The sequence below is a fragment of the Chenopodium album genome, chromosome 10, assembly GCF_948465745.1.
Source record: "Chenopodium album chromosome 10, dcCheAlbu1.1, whole genome shotgun sequence".
Taxonomy (NCBI): Eukaryota; Viridiplantae; Streptophyta; class Magnoliopsida; order Caryophyllales; family Amaranthaceae; genus Chenopodium; species Chenopodium album.
The window spans coordinates 24,690,536-24,705,206 of record NC_137843.1 but is presented as its reverse complement, the minus strand read 5'-3'; positions in this window follow the sequence as shown (position 1 = coordinate 24,705,206).

Here is a 14,671-nt window from a genome sequence, read left to right as displayed (position 1 = left end):
GAAAGTGGAATCCAATTACATCAATGCATTCAACAACATTGCAATTAGATGAAAATGACCTCAATTAGGAACAATCAACACACTCAACTCACTCTCGCGCAATTAAGCATGCTAATTATCCTACTAAACTAATTCACTCTCGTGCAACTAGCCTAGCATAGGTATGGAAGAATTTAGACTCTCAAACAACTCACTTCCGCACAATTCATTGAAAGCACAATTAAGAACATAGAATCAATTAGCTAGAAAGATTCTAATCCATATAAGCATCATCTACACACAATAATCAAGAACCAATTGCATACTAATCACAATCAATTGTATAATTCATCAACATAACCTTCATCCATTTCCCTAGAATAAAATCTAAGCTAACATAATGAACAAAAGCATAGAAAACAAGGTAAAATAAGAAATAAAGCAAGAATCAAATAACTAATCTAATTAACTACTCAAATCAACAAGCAAATAAACAAAAACAAGAAATAAAGGAAAGCAATAAAGATGAGAGAAAGTTAGAAAGACTCATTGAATATATGAGAAGAAAATCCACAAATTGCTTCTTCAACCTCTCAAAACTCCATGAAAATCCAAGATTTCTCTCTCTCTAATACTACTCCTAAACTGGAGAGAGAGAATCCTAATCTAACCCTAAGAGAGAGAAAATAAAAGAGAGGCTAATCTAATCTAGGATGAATTAAAGTTGAGAGAGTATCAACCCAAAAATGGGTATTTATATTACAAGTTAATTAAAAGAAAAAAAAAATAAAGAAGTAAAATAAAGAAATAAATAAAGAAGGAAAAAGGAATAAAAGTAAAAAGAAAAAGAAAGACAAAGAAAATAAAATTTCCCCAAAAACAAATCAGACCCACGCATTCCACCTTCTTCTTCATGTCTGCTCTGCTCTCTAATCTTCACCATCAGCGCATCATCATATTATACAGCTTCAAATGCTTAATCATCAACAAATCGCAGCCAATAATTCGACTCAATGCATCTCAGCCGTCCAATTTCATTAATCTATACAGAAATTAGCAAGAAATCGAAGCGCCCACGGCTAGGCGTCTCCCAACCATCTATCGAAAATTAAACAAGGTTGGAAGGGCCCTTGTCCACGCCCACGGCAGCAACAGCCGCGCCCGCAGTGGTCTGGGTTGCGGTTTGCTGCTGCTGGCTTTGTTTTGCGAGTTGGCTAGGGTTAAGATTGGGTGCTTGTTTTTGCGGGATTTGAATGGTTGGGTGAGGTGAAACAGGGGGCTGCGAAGCTGTTGTTGCAATTATTGCGGGCTTTGTGGTGGTTGCGAGTGGTTTGGTGGTGGGAATGCCCGACTGGTGGTAATTGGTATTGTGAGTGGACTTGCGGGGTGAAGTAGGGGGCTGTTGGTGAATTGGTTGTTGGAGGTGGGATTTTGTGCGGTGGTTGTTGTTTGCATGGGGAGACAGGGAAAGGAGGTGGCGAGGTGATGCTTATGGCTGCTGCTATGTGGTGTTTGCTTAGGTTTTGGCTGGGGGCGGAGGTGGTGTGCTTTGAGGATGCGTGAGATGGAGCTGTGTTTGAGAAGAGAGGGAGCAGGGGAGTTTGTTTTGGTTCAATTATGGTGTAGGGTAAGGTATGGTGTGGTGAAGGATAAGAGGAGACAACATGAGGTAAGGGCAGCAGCTTGTGAATGTTGTTTGACTTAATTCGAGATTTCGAACTTGATCCAAACTTGAAACTTGATTATTGACCAGAAGACACCTATAACAAAAAACAAACGCGAGGGAGAATCGGGACAAAGACTATAATAAAATAAAATAAAGAATAAAATAAAGTAAAATAAAATACTGAAACTAAAAGGAATAATAAAATAAAATGAAATTAAATAAAATAAAGAAAACAAACTAGAAACTAAAAGAAAATAATAGAAGGAGAAAAACAAGAAGAAAAATATTAACAAGAACCTAGACTAAAAACATTATAAAGTAATAATTATAAAATAAATTACGAAAATAAACTTATCACCATCCAACTACGCAATTATTGGACCCATATTATGGACCAAACTAAACTAGACCGGATGTTTTTCATAAACAGGGTACGAAAAGGAAGATTTTCAAAAACAGATGAAGTATTTTTATTAAAAACAAAGAGATTCACGAGACTCTTTCACATTTCTCCTCGTTCGATAATCAATGACGTGAAAGGTATTCATCACTGGCTTTGGTTTTTGGGGAGACACAATCAGGTGTCTACAGTAATGTTTTGTCCAAAACATTTGCCCCTCATAGACGTGACTTGGCGTGCCATGTGGCATCTATGACCTTTGGCACTCTGCTACTGATAAGTTAATTTCAATAGTAAATTTAGGCTTAACCTTTTACATTCCGGGAAAATTACAGAGATGCCACTTAATTTACCCCCTCTATAAATATGACTTTTACCCTCCCTTATTTTGGACGTTTCCAAAAAAGTCTAGAGAGAGAAAATTAAGTTTGTCTAGAGAGAGAGTCTAAGCTAGACCCGTCTGTGTTATTCACAAACAGTTCCTTTCTTGCCCTTCTGCTCAGCCGGTTAACGCCCGCTTGTGTTACATACAAGCAAAACGCTTCCAGCCCGCTTGTTGAAGCCGGTCTACGTTTGACCCTCTTTAGAGTCAAATCTTAAAGTACCGTCTCTACCCCTTTCAAATCATTCTTGTTTTTTCCGTTTGCGCATTTATATTCAATAAATGGATTCATCACCAACACATACGGCACAGCCTAGGTCAGTAGTCAGCCGGTCTCCTGGTACGGCTGAGTCTAGGACTGGGGGTGCCGGCTCTAGGTGTATGGAGTAGCCTTGTACATCCCCAAAACCGACCGTCTCTGTGTCTGTGCAGGACAAAATGGCTCGAACTAAACAAACGGCCACCAGACGGCGAAGAGGAGACAATACATTGGAACTATCGTCTGAAGAAATTACACCGATTGAGGGAGAGGATATGCCGGTTGATATAGAGGATAACTTTCCTTCTAGGATCCCCAGTACTCCAAGTAGTGGAATCCTAGTTGATTCTGATGGGGGAGACGGGGGAGAGGCCATCTCCAATGCTGGCTCCCAAGAGGTGAAACCCGAAGAGTCAGACGGGTAAGAGGCCGCCTCTGCCTCTAGTTCTGATAATGAGGCTTCCCGAGAGAGAGACGGGGGTACACCGCCTCCGGGTCTAACTCTGAGGATAGCAGTGATGACGACCTTCCCCCGCTTGAGGACAGCGAGGAGGAAGAACATAAAAAATGGAAGGACATAAATAACCCGGCTGAGATCCATGTTTCAGCCAAAGATAGAGCTGCGATGGAGAAGGGTTTGGACAACTTTAAACTTAAGTGCCCTCTTGGTGGAGGATTCAACATTCGGGTGCCGCCTGAATTAGGCACCATCGCCTGGGAGGATGAACAAAGAAACGCCGACTGCTATTTTGGCTATTATGAGGCGACATTCTTAGCCGGCCTCTACTTCCCTTTTCATGACGCAATAAAGGCCATCATTTGAGGATATGTCCTAGGCGTGTGGCAGCTGACCCCAAACTCCCGGGTCAGCATTCTGGGCTACATCGCCGCCTGCGAGTGGCAAGGGCTTCACCCCTGCTGGGAGGCCTTTGTACATATGCACTATCTTAGTCGCAGTCCATGCGGCTGGTGGGCGTCGTACACTCTGACCACATACCCTAAATACCAAATGACTTTAGATAAAATGTCTAAGTGGGATGATTGGAAGGAGCGATTTTATTTTGTGTCTACCCCTAAGCGGCGGGAGAACCACGAGTACGGCCGGTACAACCGGAAACCTGACCTGTTGGGTCAACAGTGTGCCCTCCCCCGGATTCCGGATGAGGACTTCAAGAAAATCATTGAGCCAGGTTTCTTTGATTTGGTCGATGAATCCCTTTCAACCGGGGAGCTCATATCTGTGCCGAAGAACTAGATACCCAAGCACGAATGGTTGAGAGACGAGGCGTTCTTATCCGCCTGCGGTCTTAGTACTATATTTGATAGACGTAAGTTTTGTTAGGTTTCGGAAAGTCCGACTTTTCGCGAAAAAAAACTCGACCCCAAGACCCGCTCACAATTAATATAACTAAAAAACATAAATAATAAGATAGAGTGAAAAGACCATCTTACCCTTGACGCGTGCTTCGTTCATTCGACGAGCTCTTACTTCGAAAGCCGAGTCTAGCAATCTCGTAGACCTCCAACGATAGTCCACCCGCAACTATGACCCTAACGGTCTCTTAACTCGGAGTTTAGCCGAGTTCAGACCAAAAACAACTAGTCGAGTTTTATGTGAACTTAAAGGTTTTCTCACAATTGGAGATGCCTCTTTGAGTTCCAACTCAAGTGGAATTCTCAAGTCCTAATACATGGGTATTTATAGAGAATTCCAAGAAAACATTTCACTCTCCCATCAATGTGGGAGAGTTGGTAAAAATCAATTTCCCATTTTATTTTTAAATCAAAAATAAAAGAAAATATTAAAAGAAATAATTAATCAACAAGTGGTAATAAGGAGGGACAGGGTAGGTGAGGACCACAAGGGGAGGGGACCATGTCCTTCCTCCCTAAGCTTCCCCAAATCGCCACACACAAGCTCACTCGAGCCAACCACGCCACGCCACATGGCACCCTAGCCTTGCGCACTAAGGCGCGCCCTGCTGGCGGCATGGTGCGTTGGTTGGGCCTACTGTGCGTACGGGCTGGTCGAAGCCTCGTCCCAGCAAGCAACGCACATATGCGGGCTCTTAGCCGTGGCCTGCTGCTAGCATGCTAGCGTGCTGCTTGCTGCTAGCTGCTAGCTAATGCGCGCTCTAGTGCTGCTAGCTGCTGCACGTGCTAGCATGCTTGCTAGCATTGGCGTGCTAGCCCGATTTGCCCCTACCACTCGGTTTGCTCAGGGCATTCCGATGCTAGGGGTATTTTGGTAATTGTTGATTAATTAATTGATTTTTATCACCTCGTCTTTTATTTATTCGACTCGACTTGCGACGCTCGGTCTCGATGCTCCTAGCTCGATTTCCGACGTCAATGTTCATAAAACTCGAGCGACTCATTAATTCCTTCCGAATTAATTCGTCGTGTCAGATCGTTTAGTTGCTTGGGTGTGACCCAAAGGATTCAGTCAAGATTAAGCTGTAATATTAATTATAGATTAATATTACGATCGAAAGCGGCCTCCAACTAGGCATTCCGATCACTTGACCTCATTGAATAATTAGCTTTCTAATATTTTCGAACCCATCAGAATAATACACTTGTTCGAAGGAGACCATTCCTATCAATCTCCCACTTGTCTTTTCGGACAAGTGCGCTTTTTGTGTAAAGCCTATTTCCTATGTCACTTAATGTCTTTTCATGAACTATAAGGAAAGATTATTCGTCATCCTTATTATGTCCAGAAATTTTTCTCGAAATTCGAGTTCGATTGTCAATAAGAAGATGATTTCTTTAAATCCATCTGAGCACGACCATGCATTTTACAGTCTCGCTCTTCGAGAGGCCTTGTAAACAACAAAGACATGTTACCTATTATTAGTAGGGGGACATTCCCAGTCTTAAACTGTCAGCTTCTCTTACTAAGAGGACCTAGCCGCCCGAGGTTTGCCGTTATAATCTCCATGTACGGCAGATGTTTGACTAACATCAAAACGGACTAGTACTGAAACAAGAGAACTAACAATACTCATGGTCGAGGAAGGAGGTCCAATAGCCATAATGAGAAGTATACTTATGACGATTTTTAAATCTTCTAAAGTATTCTCATAGGTCGATCCAGTATGGTTCTAAACCAATACCTGTGTAAATGATTTATGACAATCATGTCCTTGTAGCAAAAGAAATGGTGCTATAAATCAAACTACCCACTAATCTCAAGTGGTCATTAATTGGTCATCATTTAAATGACCTTAATTAGGGACAATTTTCGATTATAATTTCAATGTTCACTTAATAGGTTTTTCTTTATCCAAGATTGGTATTGATACCCTAGTTTGAATATTCTTAGAATCGAATGGACTCAATGTTTAACTCTAAACCACAATTAAATAGAAACGGATTGATAAAATTGCATGAAATTAAATTACTCCAAAACTTAAATGGTTCATCTTAGTGTCTTACATTAAAATGTTCAAAAATTAATTAAAACACTAAACAGGAAAATCAAAGCCAGTCTCCAATGTGCCTGATTCCCATTACCTCAACGTGCTTGTTGTGCTTCACTTGAGGTAGAGTCTTAGTAACTGGATCAGCTACATTGTCGTCCGTTCCAACTTTACATATTTTGATTTCACCTTCTGATTTTTCCATTCCCTTGTCATGTGAAATTGCCGCTTGACATGTTTGACCTTATGATATTCCCTTGGCTCTCTGGCATGCGTAATAGCTCCATTGTTGTCACAATAGGGGGCTATTGGACCCTTGATGGAGGGTACAACATCAAGTTCATTAACGAACTTACGAATCCAAACTGCCTCCTTAGCCGCTTCAGCAGCTGCCAAGTATTCGGCTTCAGTTGTAGACTCTGCAGTTGTGCTCTACTTGGCACTCTTCCAACTAAACGCTCCTCCATTTAGACAGAACACATATCCAGACCGTGATTTGAAATCGTCGCTGTCTGTTTGGAAGCTTGCGTCGGTATAACCTTCAACAACTAATTCTTCTAAGCCACCATATACCAGGAATTTTTCCTTGTTCCTTTTCAGGTACTTTAGGATATTCTTAGCCGCAGTCCAATGCGCCTCTCCTGGGTCTGATTGATATCGGCTCGTAGTACTCAAGGCGTACGATACATCTGGCCTAGTACATATCATGGCATACATGATCGATTCAATAAGCGAAGCATATAGAATCTGGTTCATCCTTTCCCGCTCATCAGGTGTCTATGGACAGTGCTTCTTGCTTATGGTTATGCCATGTGACATAGGTAGGTGACCTCTCTTGGCCTCCCGCATGTTGAATCGTGCCAGTACCTTATCAATGTATGTACTTTGTCTCAATCCAATCATCCTCTTAGATCTATCCCTATAGATCTTGATGCCCAATATGTACGGAGCCTCTCCTAATTCTTTCATTAAAAACATTTTCCAAGCCAAGCCATTACAAACTCTAGCATCGGAATACTGTTTCTAATGAGCAATATGTCATCGACATATAAGACTAGGAAGGCGATGACACTCCCACTGACCTTCTTGTAAACACAAGATTCATCTAGATTCTTGATAAAATCAAACTTACTGATGGCTTCATCGAATCGCATATTCCAACTTCTGCTAGCTTGCTTCAGCCCATAAATGGACTTTTGAAGCTTACACACTTTCCCATCATTGTTTTAGTCGACAAAACCTTCAAGCTATGTCATGTACACAGTTTCTTCCAAAATTCCATTGAGGAAGGCGGTTTTGACGTCCATCTGCCATATTTCGTAGTTGTAATATGCAACAATCGCTAGGATGATCCAAACAGATTTAAGCATTGCGATTGGAGAAAAGGTTTCATCGTAATCAATACCATGAATTTTCCTTTAACATTTTGCTACCAGTCTAGCTTTGTAAATGAATACATTTCCTTCTTTGTTGGTTTTCAATTTGAAAATCCACTTACATTCGATAGTTATGTAACCATCGGGTACATCGATACTTGATTTTCAAACATGGAATCCATTTCAGATCTCATGGCCTCTTTCTATTTAGCAGAGTCGGTGCTTGCCATCAATTGCTTGTAGGTTCCTGGTTCATCTCCATCCACTACCAGGATGTCCTGATTCTCGGTTAATACAACACCAAGATACCTATCAGGTTGAGACCTTGGCCTCTGCGACCTACGTAGGGTAACGGACTGAGTGTTTGCATTGTCAGTTTGAATTTGCACCTTTTGACCAGCGTCAACAGATGTTGTTTGAGCACTTTGACTTTCAATTTGATTTTGTTGCTCGTCCTCCCGAACTTCATCGAGTTCGATTTTCCTCCCACTTGTCATTTTGGAAAGGTGTTCATTCTTCAAAAAGACACCATCGCGAGCAACAAACACTTTGTTCTCCGATTTATTGTAGAAGTAATACCCTTTTGTTTCTTTTGGGTAGCCCACAAAGAAAACCTTGTCAGATTTGGGGTGAAGTTTGTAAGAAATTAATTTCTTGACATATGCTTCGCATCCCCATATCTTGAGAAAAGACAACCTTGGAGGTTTCTTCGTCCAAAGTTCATATGGAGTCTTTCCACAGCTTTTGATGGAGCACGGTTCAGTGTTAGTGCTGCGGTTAGAAGTGCGTGTCCTCAGAAAGAGATAGGAAGATCACTAAGGCCCATTGTTGATCGTACCATGTCTAGAAAGGTTTGATTTCTCCTTTTGAATACTTCGTTCCATTATGGAGTTCTTGGAGGTGTCAAATTTGAAAGTATACCCTTTTCTTTCAGATGGTCATCGAATTCTTGGCTCAAGTATTCACCACCTCGATCTAATCGAAGGGCTTTGATTTTCTTGCCAATTTGATTTTCAACTTCACTCTGAAATTCTTTGAATTTCTCAAACGATTCATATTTGTGTTACATAAGGTAGACATATCCATATCTACTATAGTCGTCCGTGACGGTGATAAAATATCGATGGCGGTTTCTTGTGGTTGTGCTCATTGGTCCACATACATCGGTGTGTATTAATTAGGCCAAATAAGTCACTTGCCCTTTCTCTCAAGTTGGAGAATGGCTTCTTTGTCGTCTTGCCTAATAAACATCCTTCGCAATTTCCAAACGATTGTAAATCAAATGAGTCAAGAACACCTTCTTGTACAAGTTTCTTAATGCGTTTGATGTTATGTGGCCAAGACGACAATGCCACAAGTATGTCTCATTTGACTGAATTGTCTTAGCTTTCTTTGTGGTATTATTAACATTTTAAACTTGTTTGTCTAACGAAAGCACATGAAGAACATTTTTAGAATATGCAATACCATATAAAACATTATCGAGATAAAACAAACATTCATTGTCCTTTACTCGAAATTCAAAACCTTTGGCGTCCAACGCTGAAATTGAAATGATGTTTTTGGTAATGTTAGGAACATAATAACAATTTTCGAGTTCCAAAACTAGCCCAGAGGGCAAAGACAAACTGAGAGTTCCTACGGATACGGCCGCAATTCTGGCTCCATTGCCGACCTAGAGTTCAACCTCTCCCTTCGCTAGCCTCCTAGTCTTCCTTAGTCCTTGAGAATTGGAACAAAGGTGTGAACCACATCCGGTATCTAATACCCATGATGCTGAGCTAGTGAAGTCTAAGTCTATAACGAATATACCTGATCCAGAAGCAACGGTTTTGTTCTTCTTATCTTCCATCAATTTGAGGCAATCTCTCTTCCAACGTCCCTTCTTCTTGCAATAGAAGCATTCGGAATCAGATTTAGAATATGCTACGTTCTTGTCCTTGTTATCTTTGGTAGCCTTTTGCTTAGGCGGAAAGGTCTTCTTACCCTTCCCCTTGAAGCCTTTCTTCTTCTTGCCTAAGCGCTTGAACGGCTTTCCCTTTTTTATCATGAGCATATCATGCTTCCCATAATCCTTGAGCGTTTGCTCAGTTTGCTTCAACATACCATGAAGCTCGGTGAGGGTTTTCTCCATGCTGTGAATGTTATAGTTCATCTTGAATTGATAATAGCCTTTGTGCAGCAAGTGGAGAATGATGTCAGTTGCCATCTTGGTTGAATACTCTACATCAAGCCTTTCCATGTTCTCAAATAATCCTATCATTTTGAGTACATGTGGGCCGACTGGCTCTCCTTTCTTGAGATTACTCTCAAGGATCTGCCTGTGGGTTTCAAACCTTTCAGTTCGGGCCTGCTCTTGGAACATGTTATGCAGCTCAGAAATGATTTAAAAAGATGTCTCCTTCTCAAAGAAAGACTTCAGAAGGTCAGGAGACATAGTGGCCAACATGATGCATTTGACATCCCGATTGGCAGTTCGCCATTGATTTAGGGTAGCCTGAGTCACATCTTTATTGGGAGTCTCGGGCATTTACTCATCAAGGACATATTCCTTTTGCTCTTGCATGAGAACTATACGCAAGTTCCTCTGCTAATCAAGAAAATTTGGCCCACTCAACTTCTCCTTGTCGAGAATTGAGCGCAACGAGAATTGGTTGTTTGAGTTATTTGCAGACATACATGGTTCTACAATTGAAAGAACTTGAAATGAAAAACCATTCATAATGCTTAAATAAGATTGAATTCATGCATATTTATCAAACTTATTTAAACGTCTTATTCACACATTAAAATTGTCCCCATTTGGTGAGAATAAGTCGATTTCAAGATCCAAAGAATTAATGAGTAGTTAAGCATGTTGTGGCTTGTCTTAACACTTAATATTCTATGGTAAGAAACTCTTTGCTAATGGCTCCAAGCCACTCTTGGTTAGATAAATCATCGCATCTAATGCTCTCTTAACAACTTATCCACTTTGCCACGACATGTTAGGACTCCATTGCTCATATCGTTCAGTATAACCAAAACCAACATTCATACCCGGTATGCCTTACGTTTCCTAGGAGTAATAGTAATGTCTCTCTTTAGCGTAGCCCATCACTACTCTCAATAGGTCGGTAAGTGTTGTTTTGGAATGACAAATTTTACTCAATAATTTAGGGACCTAGGGTTTCTACGTTGGTTGATTTAAGTGAACTTAATTAATCATCGCAGCATTCGAAATCCTAAATATGCATCTGACATATCATTCATATATATAAGCATAAATATATATATATATATATATGTATATATATATATATATATATATATATATATATATATATATATATATATATATATATATATATATATATATATATCGCAAACATAAGTAAATGATGCATTTGGCAACTAGCATTACCCCTTGAGTCTTCAAGTCTTCAAGGGTCTTCTTTTGGCAACTTCATGGCTTCGTCTTCCAAGAACCTCCGTCTCCAAGAAATAATCAAAATAATGCAAATACTAGTATCTACGATTAGGACTAATCTAAATATTAAGGTACAAAAATACTCAACGGTTCGCAGACTGTATGTAGATTTACAAAAATACATGACGGAATGCGGTCTGTATTTTCTATCCTAATCGAGCCCCACTAGTTGCGATTTTATAAAACCTGTGAGAGAATATACCTTCCATTTCACTATATGCGAATGGCCCATGCATTTTACAATGATAAACAAGTAACAATGCACAAACACGCGTAAACTAGTAACTAATTTGGTGGTTAATCCGATTAACGCGCCTAATAAAAACTAGTCAAACTTGTTTAACCAATTATGTGATTAAGCGCAATTAAAATTGAAACTCTCACTAAATTCCGCATCCATATTAATTAATCCATTAAACCCAAAATTTTGCCAAAATAAAATTTTGCTAGTGCCGCTCAAAATCGAGATTAGCCTCCAAAATTTAATTAAAATAATTTAAACATAATTGAAATAATTAAAATTGGAAAAACACAAAAAATTTCGTAGTCCAAAATATCTAAGTGCCTAGCACCAAAACTGGGAGTGCTATGTATAACTACCACTCGCACAACCGGTTGATGCTCAATGAACGTGGGAGTGGGTTACGATGTCGCTTGCGTGTTACACCTGTTTTGGGTGATTTTTACCCATGCCACGGGACCAACCAACAGTCGACACGTGTCAGCTCAAGATTAGTCCAAACTGGACCTATCCGCATTTGACACGTAGTGCCCCTAAAGATTGGGAGAAAAGACGGCCTTGAGGGCCCAGATCCCGGCAAAGCCGCAATGCGTTGCAGCCCATCAGCATTAGATCAGGGTGACCTAAGAAAGGGCACGATTACCAATGACCCTATAAATAGGGAGATTTCCCCCATTTTGAGGACATCTACGTTCATTTATTACAACCTACCCTACATTCTCTCACATCAGAGAACACCTGATCTCGGAATCCGAGAAGATCTCACTTTTACCTTTATGCACTTTTTACATTCTCCAACACGTTCTAACTTGAACGTCGGAGGCGGAGCTCCTATTAACTATAGTCTCCGTGTTTTGCAGGTACAGATCGCGCCGGACCAATCTTGGTGACATAACTCTCCCGAGGGACAAAAACACCCAAAACATTTGGCGCCGTCTGTGGGGAGAGTACTGAAAGGAATGGTGTCCTTTGAACAAGTGTATTATTCTGATAGAGGGTTCGGAATTATTAGAAACTAATTATTCAGTGAGGTCAAGTGATTGGAATGCCTGGGTGGAGGCCGCTTCCGATCAGTAATATTAATGTATAATTAATATTACAACTTAATCTTGACTGAACCCTTTGGGTCACACCCAAGCAGCTAATGAACCGAAGCGACAAATTAATTCGGAAGGAATTAATGAGTCGACCGAGTAATTAATATTTAGACGTCGGAAATTCGAGCTTGGAGCGTTGAAACCGAATATTGGAAGTCGAGTCGAAAATTATAAAAGACGAGACAAGAAAATTACTAATAAATCAACAAAATGACTAAAATACCCATAGCATCGGAATGCCCGAGTGCTAGGGGCATATGGCCTAGCAAGGTGGCTAGCAAGCGCACCAAGCCGAGCCTAGGCTGGCTGGTGCGTGCTAGCGCACCTTGGCTAGCTAAGCTGGCCAGCAGCCCGCACATATGTGCGTGGCTTGCTTGCAACAGGCCTGGCCAGCAGCCCGCACCAATGTGCGAGGCATGCTAGCAGGCCACGGCCAGCAGCCCGCACATTGGTGCGTGGCTTGCTGGCAGTAGGCCTCGGCCAAGAAGCCCGCACATATTTGCTTGGCCTGTTGGGTCAAAGGGCATAACAGTGGCTGGCAGCCCACCTTGGGTGCCTTGGTGCCCATGTGATGGGGTGCCACGTGGCGCGAACTAATTGGGTGTTTGGTGTTGTGTTGGCCGTCTATGGGAGAGGGAGTGGGGAGCAAGTTTGGTCCCCTCTTCTTCAAATGGTCCTCACTTAAGCTCTCTTGTCAGCATGCCACTTGTTGATTTATTAGTAGCTTTATTATTAATTTTATTTTTGATTTAAAATAAAATGGAAAAATCAAATCTCCCACATTGATGGGTGAGCTTTTCTCACTCTTGATTTTCCCTATAAATACCCAAGTTTGGGTATAAGGAAAATTGATTAAGTGTTGAAAAAGGCATCACCATTGTGAAAACCTTTGAACACAATTAATTACTCGGGTTTAGGTCGGGCTTAGCTAACTCCTAAGCAATAGACCATTTTTGGTTCTCGGGTTTTGGGTGGACTTCGTTGGAGGTCCTTGTGTGAGCGGGGCTAAGAGCTTTCGAAGTAAGAGCTCAATTAATTGAGCGAAGCACGCGAAAAAGGTATTAATCTCTTTCTTAATCTTGTCATTTAAGTTAATTATACTTTATGGTTATAATTATTGTGAGTGTGATCTTGGCTCGGGTTTCCTTCCGCAGTGGGTCGGACTCACTAAAACCCAATGACGAGAGGTGGATTCTAGGTCGTTGAAACTAAAATTCCTCAAGTCAAAACTAAATTTGTAACCAAACCTACACCTAGTAATAGGGTAAGTTCGGGTCGAACCACTAGGAATGGGGGAAAGTTAGCTATTGCCAAAATCAAGCTATTTCAAAGCGTAAAAGGAAATGTAGGCTATCTAAGTTCAACTAAACAAACAAGGCAAACACAAAGTGAATCAATATATCAAACACTAGGGGTTTAGTATCCACATATTCTTGCAATGGACACATACCAATTGGGTCGGAGATTGATTAATTCAAGTATTGCGAGGGAAGATAGACAATGCAATTAAAAGAGCTCGACAAGCTATCTCCTAGAGGCCTAACTAGTGCCAATTACGAAAGACTTTACTAGGAACGTCACAAACCAAGCTCGATCGATAAATGTGAGCTACAAATCAATGGTCTGTATCAATGTAGGCACACAATGTAATCTAGTATGACAATTAAAGTTAGCTACTCTTTAACTACTCACACACATGCACAAAATCAATCAACCAATTTAATCACAATGCTAAATCAATCAAAACCTCCCAATTAGCTATGATCCATCACTCAAACATGCTTCACCACATCCCTAGCAAGTGAACTACTCACAATCCATGAAAGAAATCAAAATCAAAACTAAGCTAATCAACAAATTCATCATCATCATTCCAATCAAACCAAATTCAATCAACAAATTTGAACAATCAACAAACAATTGAAATCAAAAGCTAAAGATTGCATTAAAATAAAAGAAATCCTTACAAACTTTGGTGAAATCAAAGGAAAATGTGCTTAGAATCATCAAACATCAATCATCAACCATGAATTTCTCTCTCTAAAAATCTAAGAACAAGTGTTTCTCTTTCTAAACTTCTCTCTCTAAAAACTCTAATTCTAATTCTCTCCTCTTTTCCCCCAAAACAACTCTCTCTCTAAAAACAGAAGAAAAATCTATATATAGTAGAACTAACAAAGAGAAATTAGTTAAATCGTCCCAAATAGACCCGTACAGGCGCGACCTTCTTCAAGAGGATGCGCGGCCGCACAAAAATGGGTACGGAACAGGGGGAGCAACAGGCGCGGCCGCGCCAGGGCCGCGCGCGCTCGCCCTGGGGACAGGGCAGCCTCCTTCCCCTTTATCTTGATGCTCCTCGTGCACTCCACTTGGTATA